The sequence below is a fragment of the Melospiza melodia genome, chromosome 18 (assembly GCF_035770615.1).
Source record: "Melospiza melodia melodia isolate bMelMel2 chromosome 18, bMelMel2.pri, whole genome shotgun sequence".
Lineage (NCBI taxonomy): Eukaryota > Metazoa > Chordata > Aves > Passeriformes > Passerellidae > Melospiza > Melospiza melodia.
Window position 1 is genome coordinate 10,774,978 of NC_086211.1, and position 13,660 is coordinate 10,788,637.

The 13,660-nt window shown below is 42.6% G+C and overlaps 1 long non-coding RNA gene across 1 annotated transcript in view; it reads right to left on the reverse strand.

The window, feature by feature from the left end:
* Positions 1-13,660, reverse strand: part of LOC134426412 (uncharacterized) — a 205,823-nt gene that overhangs the window by 55,455 nt on the left and 136,708 nt on the right. Inside the window, exon 3 of the long non-coding RNA XR_010029981.1 lies at positions 10,029-10,168. This is a non-coding gene — a long non-coding RNA (uncharacterized LOC134426412). The remainder of the gene's footprint in view (positions 1-10,028; positions 10,169-13,660) is intronic.

Genomic DNA, 13,660 nt, shown 5'->3' on the forward strand with positions numbered 1-13,660 from the left:
GCCCAGCAGCTCCAGCAGGGCAGCCAGCGCTGCTCTCTGCACACCTGCACGGCCACACTGTCACAGACATCTTCTATGGAAAATCCTTTCCTTAGGATTCTTCCTCCTGAGAAGCTGAGAGGCCTCAGGATCAAAATGCAAACAATGATTATCTGCTGCTGTGGAATGCAACAGGTGCATCTGGGATTGGCCCGTGTTCGTTGTTTGTAATTAATGGCCAATCACAGTCAGCTGGCTCGGACAGAGAGTCTGAGCCACAACCCTTTGTTATCATTCCTTCTTATTCTATTCTTAGCTAGCCTTCTAAGGAAATCCTTTCTTCTATTCCTTTAGTATAGTTTTAATGTAATATATATCATAAAATAATAAATCAGCCTTCTGAAACATGGAGTCAGATCCTTGTCTCTTCCCTCATCCTGGGACCCCTGTGAACACGGTCACACCAACAACCTGGTGCTCAACCACTCACCCCTGCAAACCTGTTTATTTTACCATTTCTGCCACAAATTGCTGCTTGAAGGGCTGCATCAGAGCAAATCCTCAAATGACATTAGCCTTGTGTCTATTTAAAGACTGAAATAGGAACAAACTTGTAATGTCATGCACCAGGGACAAGGGCCAAGGTCATTTTAGAGGGAGCTGCTCTGAGCATAGACATAATTCTAATCTCAATTAACTCTTATAGTGCATATCTTAATGATTAAAGTGCTGAAGTTTTATTGTAATCACTAGTATTGCAAGGAAAAAAATAATATCATTAAACTCTTTGCTGTGATAAATTGTTACAATCTTACCAGGAGAGATTTTTAATCTACCTGCAGCAGTAATCAGAGAGAAATTCCAATTTTTAAGATGAGCTTTCACCTCACTGGAAATGAATTTCAAAGCAGCTTTGCAAGTTCCACTGTTTTCCCTTGGTCCCTAAGTAGAGAGCAATTATTGATTGAACTAATTTCTGAGGAAGACAGGTCAAGTTTCAGGTTAAACTGCATCTTGTAGGAAATGTAGTCTCATGCAAAAGAAGAGACAGAGAGGGATTAGCAGCTTACAATTCACTTTCCTAGAGGTACGTGCTCTGTGTCAGCACTTGCTCACCACAAATCTCTGTGGCTGGTGTGTAGCAAACTCTTTTTAATTCCTTGTTGATTTAGAAAATATGAATAACACTCTCACTTCTCATGGAAGCACAGCTTCCTCAGGAGGCCTTTTCTGATCAAAGCTTCTCCTGTATCACAAAGGCTGCAGGGGAGAAAGTGCCCTGGGACAGGGGCTGCCCCAAAGCACCCTCAGGCCCTGGAGCCCCTGGGCTTTGTGAAGCCCCTGGGCACAGCCTGAGGTCCTGCTCCACCCCTGTGTCCCACAGCCCCACTGCCCACCATTCCATGGAAACCAGGAGCTTCACAGGCAAAAACTTCAACCCGAACCTGTGTTTTTTCATTAAGAGTATGAATGGGATCCTATGACTGCAAAGTGTTTAGGTCGTGTTAGGTTTCAGTGAAGCACATTCACTACTTGATTTCTGAAGGCAGTGGCAGGAATTAATGAGAATCCTCTGACCATTATTGACACCATTATTGATACCATTGGCAGGTGATCTAATAATCCATGTGACATTCAGAGTTGTAGCAAAAAGTGTAAAGACTTCAGTAGGGCTGTCCCTGGGCTGAAATCTGGAGGCCAAATACAAAGGCTGGGCAAATGTTCCTTCTGTAGGTGTAGGTGTGTGGGACCCACAGGTAAAACACTGTAAAAACAGCCTTTGATTTTTTATCACCTTTTTTCTTTCTCAAAGTACATTGCACCTATTCTCTAGGGCTCAGAACACATCCAAACAAGAGTGTCCATTTATACTGCTGAAGGGACAAATTCCAGTGAAAAGGGATCACTGTGCCTTTGGAGAAACTGGTTCTTTTAAACCTTTCTCAGAACTCGGGAAAATTGCATCTCTTGGTTTTCATTTCTGACCCTCAAAACAGTCTGCTCTGAAAAACAGGGATTTGGGAAGACATCCTCATTCCTGGATGTATTCTCTAAGTTTTCTTTCTTGACTAACCATAATCCAGCAATTTTAGAAGAACTTCTTTGCTTATCTTTCTGCTGTGTGTCTCCTCTCAGAAGGATATATAAAAAAAAAATGTCTGAAGAAGACAAGCTGCCTCACCCACTGCCATTATCCCTCCAGAAGCCAAGATAATACCAGCATCAAGGAAAAGCACTTGGAATTCAGGTGGCTGAATGGATGTAGGAAATCAGCAGCTGTGGACAAGCAGAGGCTCCCTAAGAGAGAAACAGAGGGGGGTCCTGAGCACAGCCACCCCTCCCTTTGGGCCAGGGGAAAGGATTACAACAGGGTTACCCCTCACACCTGCCAAAAACAAAGTGGGAAGGGCTGTGAGATATTTATGTACCTCAAGTCATGGTTCTTGTACTCGCTAGGCCCCAGTGTAGGGAGTTATAGGCAAATATTACCAAAATATCAAGCTGTCTACTGGAAGAGGATGTTGAGTCAGTCTCCAAGCCATATTTGGAGCTATTAAATTATGGAGTAGCACTGATGTTATCTGCTGACATTTCATTCAGCAGAAAAACTTACTTAAGGAAAGGAGTAATGCTGCAAAAGCCATCAAGGTCAGCGTGACTGGAGACCTGCAAGGGACAGTGTGGGTGCAGTGTGGGGTGCCAGCTTCCCGTGGGTCACATGTGGAAGGATTTCTATCACAGAGATAGCTCTGAATTTAAATTGAGTCCATCTGACAGGGACAATAGCACCTGGGAAACCCAGCAAGATGGGAGCTGGGAGGCCCCATCAGCCACACAAACTCCGGCAGCCACCTGCAGAGGGAAGCTGGCAGTGCATTCATCTGTGCAGATCACAGCAGCCCACACTGAGCTGCTTTTTATAACCAGCTCCAATCCAGGTCGCCCACTTCCTCCTAACAACCTCAGCTTTCTCTTTTCTCTCTTTTCTCTTTCCACTTTCCTGCTCCAGACTGAAATGTGCTGTGCTGCCACAGATCCAGTTTGGAATCAAAGCAGAGGCCGTTTCTGCCACGTGCACATCAGAGCTCCACAAAGGCAGGGAGATGAGGGAGCAAAGCTGATATGACAACAAAGAGCAACATCAAATCCAACAAGCCAGTGGGGATGGAAACGATCAGAGGCAGACACCTTAAAATGCTCTCTGCAGGTGTGAGTTAGACATGCTGAATGTTTTGACTCCTGAGGGCTGGCACTACAAACATTTTGAATTATAGCCACTTTAAATGCCACAGGAACCTCTCAGCCTGACTCTGAAAACCCATGAATTTAGGATGAATGCAGAGTGAACCTTCAGAAGCATCTCTGCTCCTTAACTTTTAGAAATTAAATCTCCTAGACAATGAAAGATTATTTTGGATCTATTGTTTTACAGAGGATGTGAAACAACTGGGCAGAGCTTCCCTAGGCCCTGTGAAGTTTAAGGCACCTCAAAGCCCAGAGTTAATATTCCAGTCCAGTTCAATGCTGTGCCATGGAGGGTCACAGCCCCAGCTGTAATCTTTCATGCTCCGCACCGTTTGTGCTGTACCACAGCCCTGAGCTGAGTCCTTGCACTGACAGGACAGGGTTTTATCAGTGCTCTCAGACCTTTTGTGTGCTGTGTGCTTGTACAGAGCAGGTTCCCCGTGCCCCACACCTCACACAGAGCTGCCCTTCATGCAAAGTGCCAGTCTAAGGAGCTCCTGTGCTCTCAGGAGAAATTGCTGTGCTGCCTACACTTGCACTACAAACCTGGTTATTGTAGCTGTTACAACCTGTACAGACAGCCAGGCTCAGTTACCCCCTAAGGAGAGAAATCATCACAAGGAAGGGTTGACTCATGCTGCCTTATAATCTAATTATAATTAATATTTTTAAAAAATAGTTATTTACTATTTTTTACTTCTAACACCATTATTTCCCTTAAATCAGCATCTCTTGTAGTATCACATACCACGGATCTCAAATGTGAAATTGAATGTTATCTTCAGCTATAGAAACAGCAGCCTAAAAAAAACCAAGTTCCTAAATAGATCAGGAATTGTGTACATGCTAATGGCAAAGACATCCAAGCACATTAGACACAGCATGCTTGCAGTGATACAAGAGCTCCATTTACAGAAGTATAATTTCTTTTGATAACTTTTGCAGAATTATTTCCTACCCTGAAAGTGATAAAAACACATTTGAGACCTCCAAAACATTTATGTTGTTACCCATAAGGGAACAGATGAGCTGATTGGAAGTTTGCATGCTTTCAATTCCTAGTTGTAGCACTATTGTATTATTAAAGAGTTCTTTGAGAACTTCTTTGTGCTTTTAAAAGAAAGAATATGAAGAACCTTACTTACGATATGAAAGTTTTTATTTCAAGCATTCCAATTTTTATTCAATGAAGTTGAAAGGTAAATAGTGAGTAGTGTTCCATGGTTTTCTCAATTTACTACAAGGTGAAAAACCAGACTCATTGAGGTAATGGAAAGCTCCTTACAATTAATATCCTTGACCCCTCTGTGCTGACTGTCTTGTAATAAACCTGCCACTGACCCCAAAGTGAGCAGTTCTCAGTCTCTGTGCAGAATTCTACAAGCCAATTTTCCACTTACAATACTCTGCTGCTAATTTAATTCTTATCTAAGCTCACATAGTAGGATTATATGGATTATAACTGTGAGAAAAATGTAATTTCAAACCTGTGGAAAGGGTGAGGGATAGCAGGAATAGAAGTACTCCAGAGAACTAATGTTTGGTGTTACTTCAAGAGAAGGCCTGGCACAAGAACATTTTCTTTATTCGAATGGTTTCTCCTATCCTCTATCAAAAGACTGATTTGGTTCAAATTCAAGCATTTCTCACCATCACTAGAGGTGCTGAGAGGTTGCAGCTCTTAGACAAACCTTGCTGAGCTTCCGCTGCACTGCCAGGCTGGGCAGGAGTGGATAAAGACACAGATTCCTCTGGTTTCCCAAACCACAGAGAGGCATGACCACCTCTGCACACCCTGCTGACAGCCACCCTGTGCTGTACTGTGGCAAGGTGCTAGAAGGGTTTTTGTTCCATATTTACCCAGTTATTATTCTGAACTGCCCCTAACTCCCCAGGAAGGTTTGCACTGTGCCAGCTCGCTCGTGCCCCAGCAGCCCATGCCAGTGCCACATCACACATCTTGCAACATGCCACCCTATGTGCCCATGTTTTCCTAGGAAAGAGTATATTCCGGAGCAGGTTTGACAACTTTGAACTTTACCTAAACAAAAATTTTAATTCACTTATGTAGCTTATTCTCATCAGCCTTTCCTTGTCCTCCCTGCCAGAGCTGCCTCTCCATTCCATGGATGAGCTGCCAGAGTATTTCTGCATTTTCAGACTCATCACCCCTCCCCTGGTAATTATCACACCAATATCAAACTCAGACTCCACTTTTCTACATTTCCAGCTGGCTCCTATCCAGCTCCTTGCCACCTGTCTCTGACCTCCTACAAGCCCTGCTCCCTCTCCTCCAGTGCTGTCCCTGCTGAGGCTGACAGTGACTCCTTGCAGATCTCCCCCACCACAGCACCAGTCTGACCCTGGGTATCTCCTCTTGTCACCTGATAATTCTGACCTCATGAAAAAACTGAATCTGTGTGTTCCACATGTTTAATTGCTGGCTAATGGTCCATAAAATTTATTATAAATATTTTAAATCGATTATTTTTCATCATACATGGACACATACCATTGTACTCAGTTAATTCTAGAAAGGAGGATGTAGGAAGAGATGATCTGAATGAAGGAGAACACAAGATAAAGTGACATAGGATTTGTAGTGGCAATGGAAGGGGCAATGGCATCTTACTGGATGGGCAGATGAAGCTGGAAAAGGAACAGCCATTGTGAGCACACAAAGCCTCAATACACATTGAGCTTAACTTGATGAGGTTAATCTGCCAAATCCCCTGAAAGGAAAGGTCAGGAAGAGGGAGGATGGGAAATCTGAGTAAAGAGAGAACTGCAAATGTGTTCCTGCATTGTTTCTGCATGTGGACTATTTATGGAGCTACACGAAACATTGCTGAATGTAAATGCATCCTCCAACAGGATCTATTAAAAGAATTTTATTTTGAATTCTGGCTCTTAGTAAAATGGTTGGGGCATTGTGTTTCCAAGCAGACATTCAGCCTTTGGACAGGCAGGTTCTCAGAGGTGCTGGTCCTTCCCAAGGCTCCCTGGAGAGCTGTTGGGGCCGCCAGCAGTGCCCTGCACCCCAAGGAGGAGCTGTGGGATTTCACAGAGCCCCCTGAAAGCAGCCAGCCAGCTTCATGACACACCTAGTGCACTCACTGCATGGTAAGCTCTGATCCTGAAATCCTCCAACCCTTACAGACCAGTAAATCATGATATTTTTCATCCAAGGGTGTGTAATCAACCTGCTGAGTGGGTCTGGCCCAAAACCAGCTGGGGTCAGCAGGAGAGGCCTTCTGGCCACAGCTCAGTTGAATAACATCTACTTTAATCAAATCAGGAGCGTAAAACACCACCACCTGCTTTGCTTTGTACACCTGGGATTTCTTTTCCCCCTGAGATCAGAAGGGTGAAAGTCTTTCATCTCAAAGGCAGGGCTAGGATCAGGATAGATGTGCAGGTGCTGCTCTGCCTGGCCATGACCCAACACATTGCAAATACATTTTATCTATACACATGTAATTAAATAAGCATTGCAGGCATTTTCCTCCTGCAAAGGCATATTAGTGAATTGGAAAGAGGCATTAAAATGGAAATCACAAATATGTTTAACCTTTACCTTTCTGTTGATGTGTATTTTAACCATTGTTTAGTTTCCTATAAAAAGCTGTGACTTTGATGAGAGCAATGGATGCAGTTTCAGATTTTCTCTTTTTAAATTATACCACCTTGACTGTACTTCAATGCTCATAATCCTACATTTCTCTCTGATATTAATACCATAATATACAAGCTGACACTGTTAGAAGTAGGAAAAGTTGGCTTGACAGAAGAAGACATGAAAAAATGCTTGGATTAACAAGCACTGTTTACTCCATCTGTTAATATTTACATTATTTGTAAATTATAATTGTGGAAGGAGGCTCACATAACCCAGGAAACACAAGAAGAAAAGCCATATTTAAAGTTAGTGAGCAAATCTGAAGCCAGTGTCTATTACCAGAGCCCCACTGTCCCTGTGAGCCTCAGCCATGCCTGCTCTCAGCTCCCCCTCTGCTGTTTTCCTCCAGGAGCATTCACTGCTCTGAGAAGAAACATCTGTATTTGGGTCTTATCTGGGTTGCAGCTATGCCTGGAGGGCACTGTGCCAGGGAAGAAGTCTCCTGGTCTGCGCTCTCAAGAGGATAAATGTGATGGAGGAGGATGGCAACCAAAATGGAATCAGTAAGTGGAAGAAGCCTTTCCTGCTTTATGCTTCCTAGCAGGCCCATTCAGCACTTTCCTATTCCAGTTGCTTCTCAAGCCCATAATAAATGAAGTTTTAGTGAACTGAAAGCCTTTTATTTTGAGATGTGCTTCTCTCTTTTACACTGTGTTGTCTGGGCTTTTGGCTAAGTCCGATTTAGGTACAGCAGATAAAATATTCATCTTTTACAGCAGTGTTTCTTCCCCTTCTGACCCTTCTCTTTTCCTACAGCTGCCTGTGCCTGCCATATAAATGCTCTTATCTCTATCCTAGTGATCCAAGACTGTCCCTTCTCATAACTGGGCAGAAGATTCTTAGCTGTAATTAATTTTACTCAATATCATGCAAAAACATACACGCTATTTCACTGTTCCTCCAGAATATTTCTCACAGAGATGAGCATTCCTCCAGACTACATAAACCACCACAGCTCCAATTCCACCTCTTCTGAGGCTGAGAAAGTGCTGCTGCAGCAGCAGAGAACCAGAACTCCTGGAACTAGAAATGGAATCTACTGCCAAAGACAAGAGAGAGGCCACAACAAGCACAAAGCTCTCTGAGTGTCCCAGAAGGTGGTGAAGGGCAAAGCGCTGACATGGTGGGAGGGGCAGGACTTGTGGTGGATACAAGAAGTCCCATGGCACGCTCCTGACCACCTAGAGCACTGTGCAGGATGCACAGGTGTGACCTTACACCTGCTCTGTGCTCCTGTTTCACATTGTGCTTCATGTTGAGCTAGTGCTCAGCCAGGGGTTTGTGTCAGACCCCCATCAGCAGCACGTGAGGGTGATCTCCAACCCCTGGGAAGAGCTTTTCCTTGTTACCCCAAGGCAAAAGGCTGGGAAGGAGATTTCAGTGGTTTCCATGAGCTGTGCTGCACATCACTGCCTCACAGTTTGCAAAGATCACCTCCACATTCTGGGATGTTTTGGAAGCTCTGGCAGACATGGGCCAATGCTGGGGCAGATAACCTTCACATCACTCTGCAGCATGTGATTTATAACTTATCAGTATCCCTAGACAGGAAGCACAGGACAGCAAACTCTGAGATAAGCTTCTCCAGCCCATCTACTCCTCTCCTTCGATCATTGCCTGGATTTATCCCCGTGAGTTAAAGGATGGATAACTTGGTGACCTTTTCAATCTTGTCTCCTTGGCTGAGGTTGCCAATCATAAGGCATGCACCAACCAGAGCTCTAAGTCACACAAATCCAAAGAAATCAATTTCTAATTATAAATCCGAAATTTGATTGTGCCTCGATTGCAGACGAAAGTGGCACAGAAATGCACTTCTGAAAATGTGACAGAGTACAGATTCCTGGTGAGATTCTGTTCTGTGCAACAAAGAAACACCATCCTCTGTGCCATCTCATCTCACAGGGCACTGAAATACCTTTCCATTTCATGGCATCTGTCCAGTGATTTGACCATTAACGTCCAGCATAGACATGATGACAGCATTCCATGAAAGCTTCTCCATGAAATTAACGTTTCTACTCATCTAGGCTCTCCTTTTATTGTCAAAGCTTTGAGAGTGACTTTGCAACCGTGTTTTCAATAACACTAATAGGCCTATAATCTGAAAAGCCTGAGGTCAATTTCTCAAACCTGATAAATTGCACAATAAATGCTTATATGAAAGAGCTATTTCTTTCTAATTTTAAAGCTTTCCTTAGTACTTAGTCTAAATGTATTATGTACCGCTTTTACTCCTTTTTTTATTTAAAAACAAACAAACCCCCAAAGCATAAAAGTCAAATGGTTTTGCTTCATTTGGCTTGTGAGATGTAAACAAGATCCAATTTTGCTATGGCCTTATTTAAATACTATTGCTTTGCTATTACACTCCACAATTTTCTCTTCAAATTACCACGAGCACCCCATTCTCAAAATAGTTATGCAGAATCTAATATTTACCACTACATTTACTACAGTTGTTAATATCAAGTGGAAATTGAATATGAGGAAGTGGAATGTGCCATTTTGCTATTGATTAATATGATGAAGGCTAGAAATCCATTACTTTAACGTTCAGGATATCAAAACAGATAAACACTGGCAATAAAATATTTGAGACTTACATGGAAAAAGATAAAAAAACCTCAGTAAACAGAGAGAAAATCACATTTGAGTGAGATGTAGACCAGTGGTTTATCTTTAGTCAATACACTTAAATCAGTGCTGCATCTTCTGAGAGCCACAAACGGGAAATGTGTCCAACCAAAGCACAGTGACTCATTGAAAAGGAGAATTGTTATAGATTATCCCATGTTTCTAAAGCTACCTGCTAAGTTTTGCTACTTCTGCTATTCATCCTTCTAACAATTCAACAAGTTGTGAAAGCAGCTTAGAGGGAAGGCACTTGGAATTCAGAATACAGCACATTCCTTGGCTACAAGCAGCAGCCTCTCTTGGTTACTTCAATCCCATTAGTGAGAAAATTATCTTTTGGGAGGAGTTGTTTGGGCTGTGGGCAGGGCTGGGGTGTAGTAATCACATATCCTCTGAACAGAGACAGACATAGCTCTCCCAGGATTTTCCTGGGAAGCTGGAGAAACTATGAGAAAACTCAGAGAAAAGAATGAGAAACAATTCTTACCTTTACTTGCTGCACCTGTTGTTGTGAACATGTGGAATGTGTTATGGAGATTTGTTTACCAAAAGGTGATTTCTTCATTGGCCACTGGTGATGGTGTTTGGATTCAACTGACCAATTAGGTCAAAGCTGTATTGGACTGTCTGGAAGGGCAATAGTATAATTTCAATATAGTATAGTATAGTATAATATAGTATTAGTATTAGTATAGTATAGTATATAAAATAAATAAAGTGATTGATCAACCTTCTGGAATCATGGAGTCAATGCTAATTATTACTCAGTGGGGACCCATGCTATGATACCGGGGCAGGGCAGTGTAGGAATGTGCCCCCTGCTGACAGAGTGACAAAACTATCCTTTGTCCCCTTAAAAAGGAAAGAAACCCAGAAGTTTCTCTCCTCAATTAGGTGAAACAAACATCTCACAGGCCTGGGGTACTTCACCTCAAACTTAAGGATAGCTAATTGGACAAGAGCCAAAAAGTCCTGCCTGGGCAATTTACCAGAAAAAGAACAGAAAAAGAAACTAATTGCTTTTGTGAGGTGTTTTACCAGGAGCAAGAACCTCTTGCGCCTGGATCGGTTTTTCTCTGTAAGGAGTTTGTTATTTTTGCCTTTTATTAAAACCGTTTTGTTTCCAGCACTGCAACAGAAGCGTTAAAATAAAATCCTGCTGATTTTATGCCTATAAAGGTAGCTGAGCTATCTTGGGTGAGATACAGACCTCCAAGAGCTTATGAGAACTGGCTCCAGGAGGCTCCTATTACTGGGCAGGGCAGAGGTACCAGAGCAGGGCAATGGTGGCAGGGCAGTGGTACCAGGACTGTGGTACCAGAGCAGAACAGGGGTACCAGAGGAGAGTGGTACCAGGGCAGGGCAGTGGTACCGGGGCAGGGCAGGGCTGTATTCTGATATTCCAAGTGCCCGGCCGGATGCGCACTCTGCTCCGCTCCATGCCCATTCTCATCCCGCCGGGAGCTCCGGGGAGAGGCAGTAATGGGGAAAGCTGTCAGCACGGATTACTGCCAGCACCCTCAGCCTGATGCCATCCCCCCTGACACTGCCACGGGCAACCTGCCTCCATTTATAGCCAGCTGCACCATTACGGTGCTGCTGATAATTTGGAAGTAAAAGTTTAAATGATTGAGCGCTCCGCCTGGGAAGAGAAGGCTTTTTGGTGCGTCATTAATAATGCAGGGGTTTAGACACTTTATTGTCTTTAGAGATGTGCTGGTTTGAATAGCACAGGGAGCTTTCCATGCATCCCTTTCAGACTGACACGTCTGTCTTGGAAAGATGGACAGCCAGTGCTCTTCCCAAACGAGGTGTAGCTGTGATTCCTTGCAGAGAAAGGAAAAGATGGATGTCATCCTAAGAGGTTCATGCTGCAGACTGCTGTGCCTTATTAACTGCAGACTGCTGTGCAATTTGGACCTCAAAACATTAGGAGATGTTTTCAGTGAAGTAATTCAAATTACTTGAAGACTATCACGTTAACAAATGCAAAGTGACTGTTTACAAAATTGGAAAAACACCCATTAACTTGCCTGAAATGGAAAAAAAAAGGAAAGAAGGAAAGAAAAAAGTTCTTGGAGTTCGGACAACTTTTGAGCAACAAAAAGCACATTCTTATTTCTGAAATATTAGGGAAATTACTTAATTTTTCATAAGTTACTCAAAGGTAGTTTTCTGTCTGCAACTCTGGCACTACAGCACAATGCATTTGATTGCAAACCAAACAGAATGTGCTTGACTGTAGTTCATAAAAATATTAGAGGGAAAATTCATTCTTTTTCTTGTACTGTAGTCATGGATAATATACCTAGAGGAAAATACACTTCTTTGTATAGCAAAATCATAAAACATGGTATATATAATTGAGATGAATACAAATAGACAGGAAAATTGCTTTCTCCGATAAATGCTACATTTAGCTTAAGTAGAAAATGTGCAGCTCAGTATGAAGTCTCATTAATAACCTTCTAGATTTCTGCTGGTCACAATTGAAAAGTAACTTTCACAGCATTTCAAAAAATTCTTCTACATCCCCCTCTTATTAGCCTGTAGCAATCCCTCAACATGCATATAAAAAAATCATACAATTATAGGAGAAAAGGGCAATTTGGTGAATTATGCAATATTCCTCTATGACTAACTCAAGATTTTTTCAGTTTCTCTTTGCTTCCGTTTTTTTTTTTTTTAGGAAAAAGGTATTTAAAGATAAAAAGAGAATTCCTCAGGAAAAGGGGCAAGTACAAAAGCCAAGGACCTGAACGACAGCCTTGCTGTAGCAATAATTTAGCTGTGCACAGCAAATGCACATTCCGAGTATTAAAACAATAATGAGCAGGTTTTAAAGAGGTGGTTTTATGTCTATTCAATCTAATTATATGCTTCTCTCCTATCATCATATTCAGTAAACCAGCTAATTTCTTTCTATTTTTCACCTCAGGCTATTAAAGCTTTCATATATAACTCAAATCACTAAATCTTAGAGCAAATATTCGCTGATCATTTAATTTAAAAAGAACAGGCTTCTTTTTCCCTCTCACCAGATGAATTGCTGACATTGAATGCTGTGAGCTCTTGATGTGATGAGTATTCTCCAAGTGGGGAGAAGCTAGTACAGGTGATCTAAAGAAATGTAGAGTGCTTATTCTTATTGAAACCTGCTCAATTTCAGAGGTAATTAGTGTGTTTTTACTGCACTCACAGACCCTGGCAGCTTAGCCAAGGCACAGGTCCCATGAATTTACTGAATTGTGAGGAAGATCTCATGGTCTGCATGGAAAGAGATGGTGAGAGGAAGGTGGGAGGTGAGGAGCTGGAGCACACCTGCTCCAAAGCCTGGGAAGGAAGGCACTGCAGTTCACCTCTGCTGCCTACAGCTTCGTGTCTTTCACATCTGCAGTATGGATTATAGAAAGACATGAATTACAATAGTGTGGAGCCTGTAATTGCTCTCATTAGCTCCATTAGTTTACTTCCAGCACCAGATAGAGTTTCAAAGCACAGCTTGTTCCAGCAGGAGCACGTTCATTCACCAATGGCTGACAGAAAAGCTTTGTTTTCCGCCTCGCAGAAAGCTGCTACACAATCTCTGCAATGTAAATATCTATTTTTGTTATCTCTGCTGGCATATGACTTGACATATGCATTTGGTGAAATGTTGTCCTCTTCCCATGCTTCTGGAAGCCACGTCCATCCCATCTGCTCCATTCCCAAATACTTAAATTTGCTTTGTCTTCAACATCAACAACCCAAAATAAATAACACATATCCTTTGTCTGTTGATATGGCTGTCAGCCATTTACTATTTCTTACTCCATCTGTGTCCTCCCAGCTGTTCAATCCCAGCACTTCTTTCCAACCATGGCATTCATCAGCAGCACTTAGAGCATGACACATTAACATGGAGTTTTTCCCATCATGTGCTGGGGCAGAGAGCACTGCCCATGGCTGGCAAGGATCAAGGATTAGGGGTTTACAGGACATGGATGGCACAGGCTGCACGAAAGACTGCTGATATATTTGATTCACAGCAGGTAACATTCACATTTGAAAAGCATCTTCAGTAAAAGGCAGAGGGAACTACAGGTGGGGCAGTTTAACCTCTCTTCCCTGACAAAACTG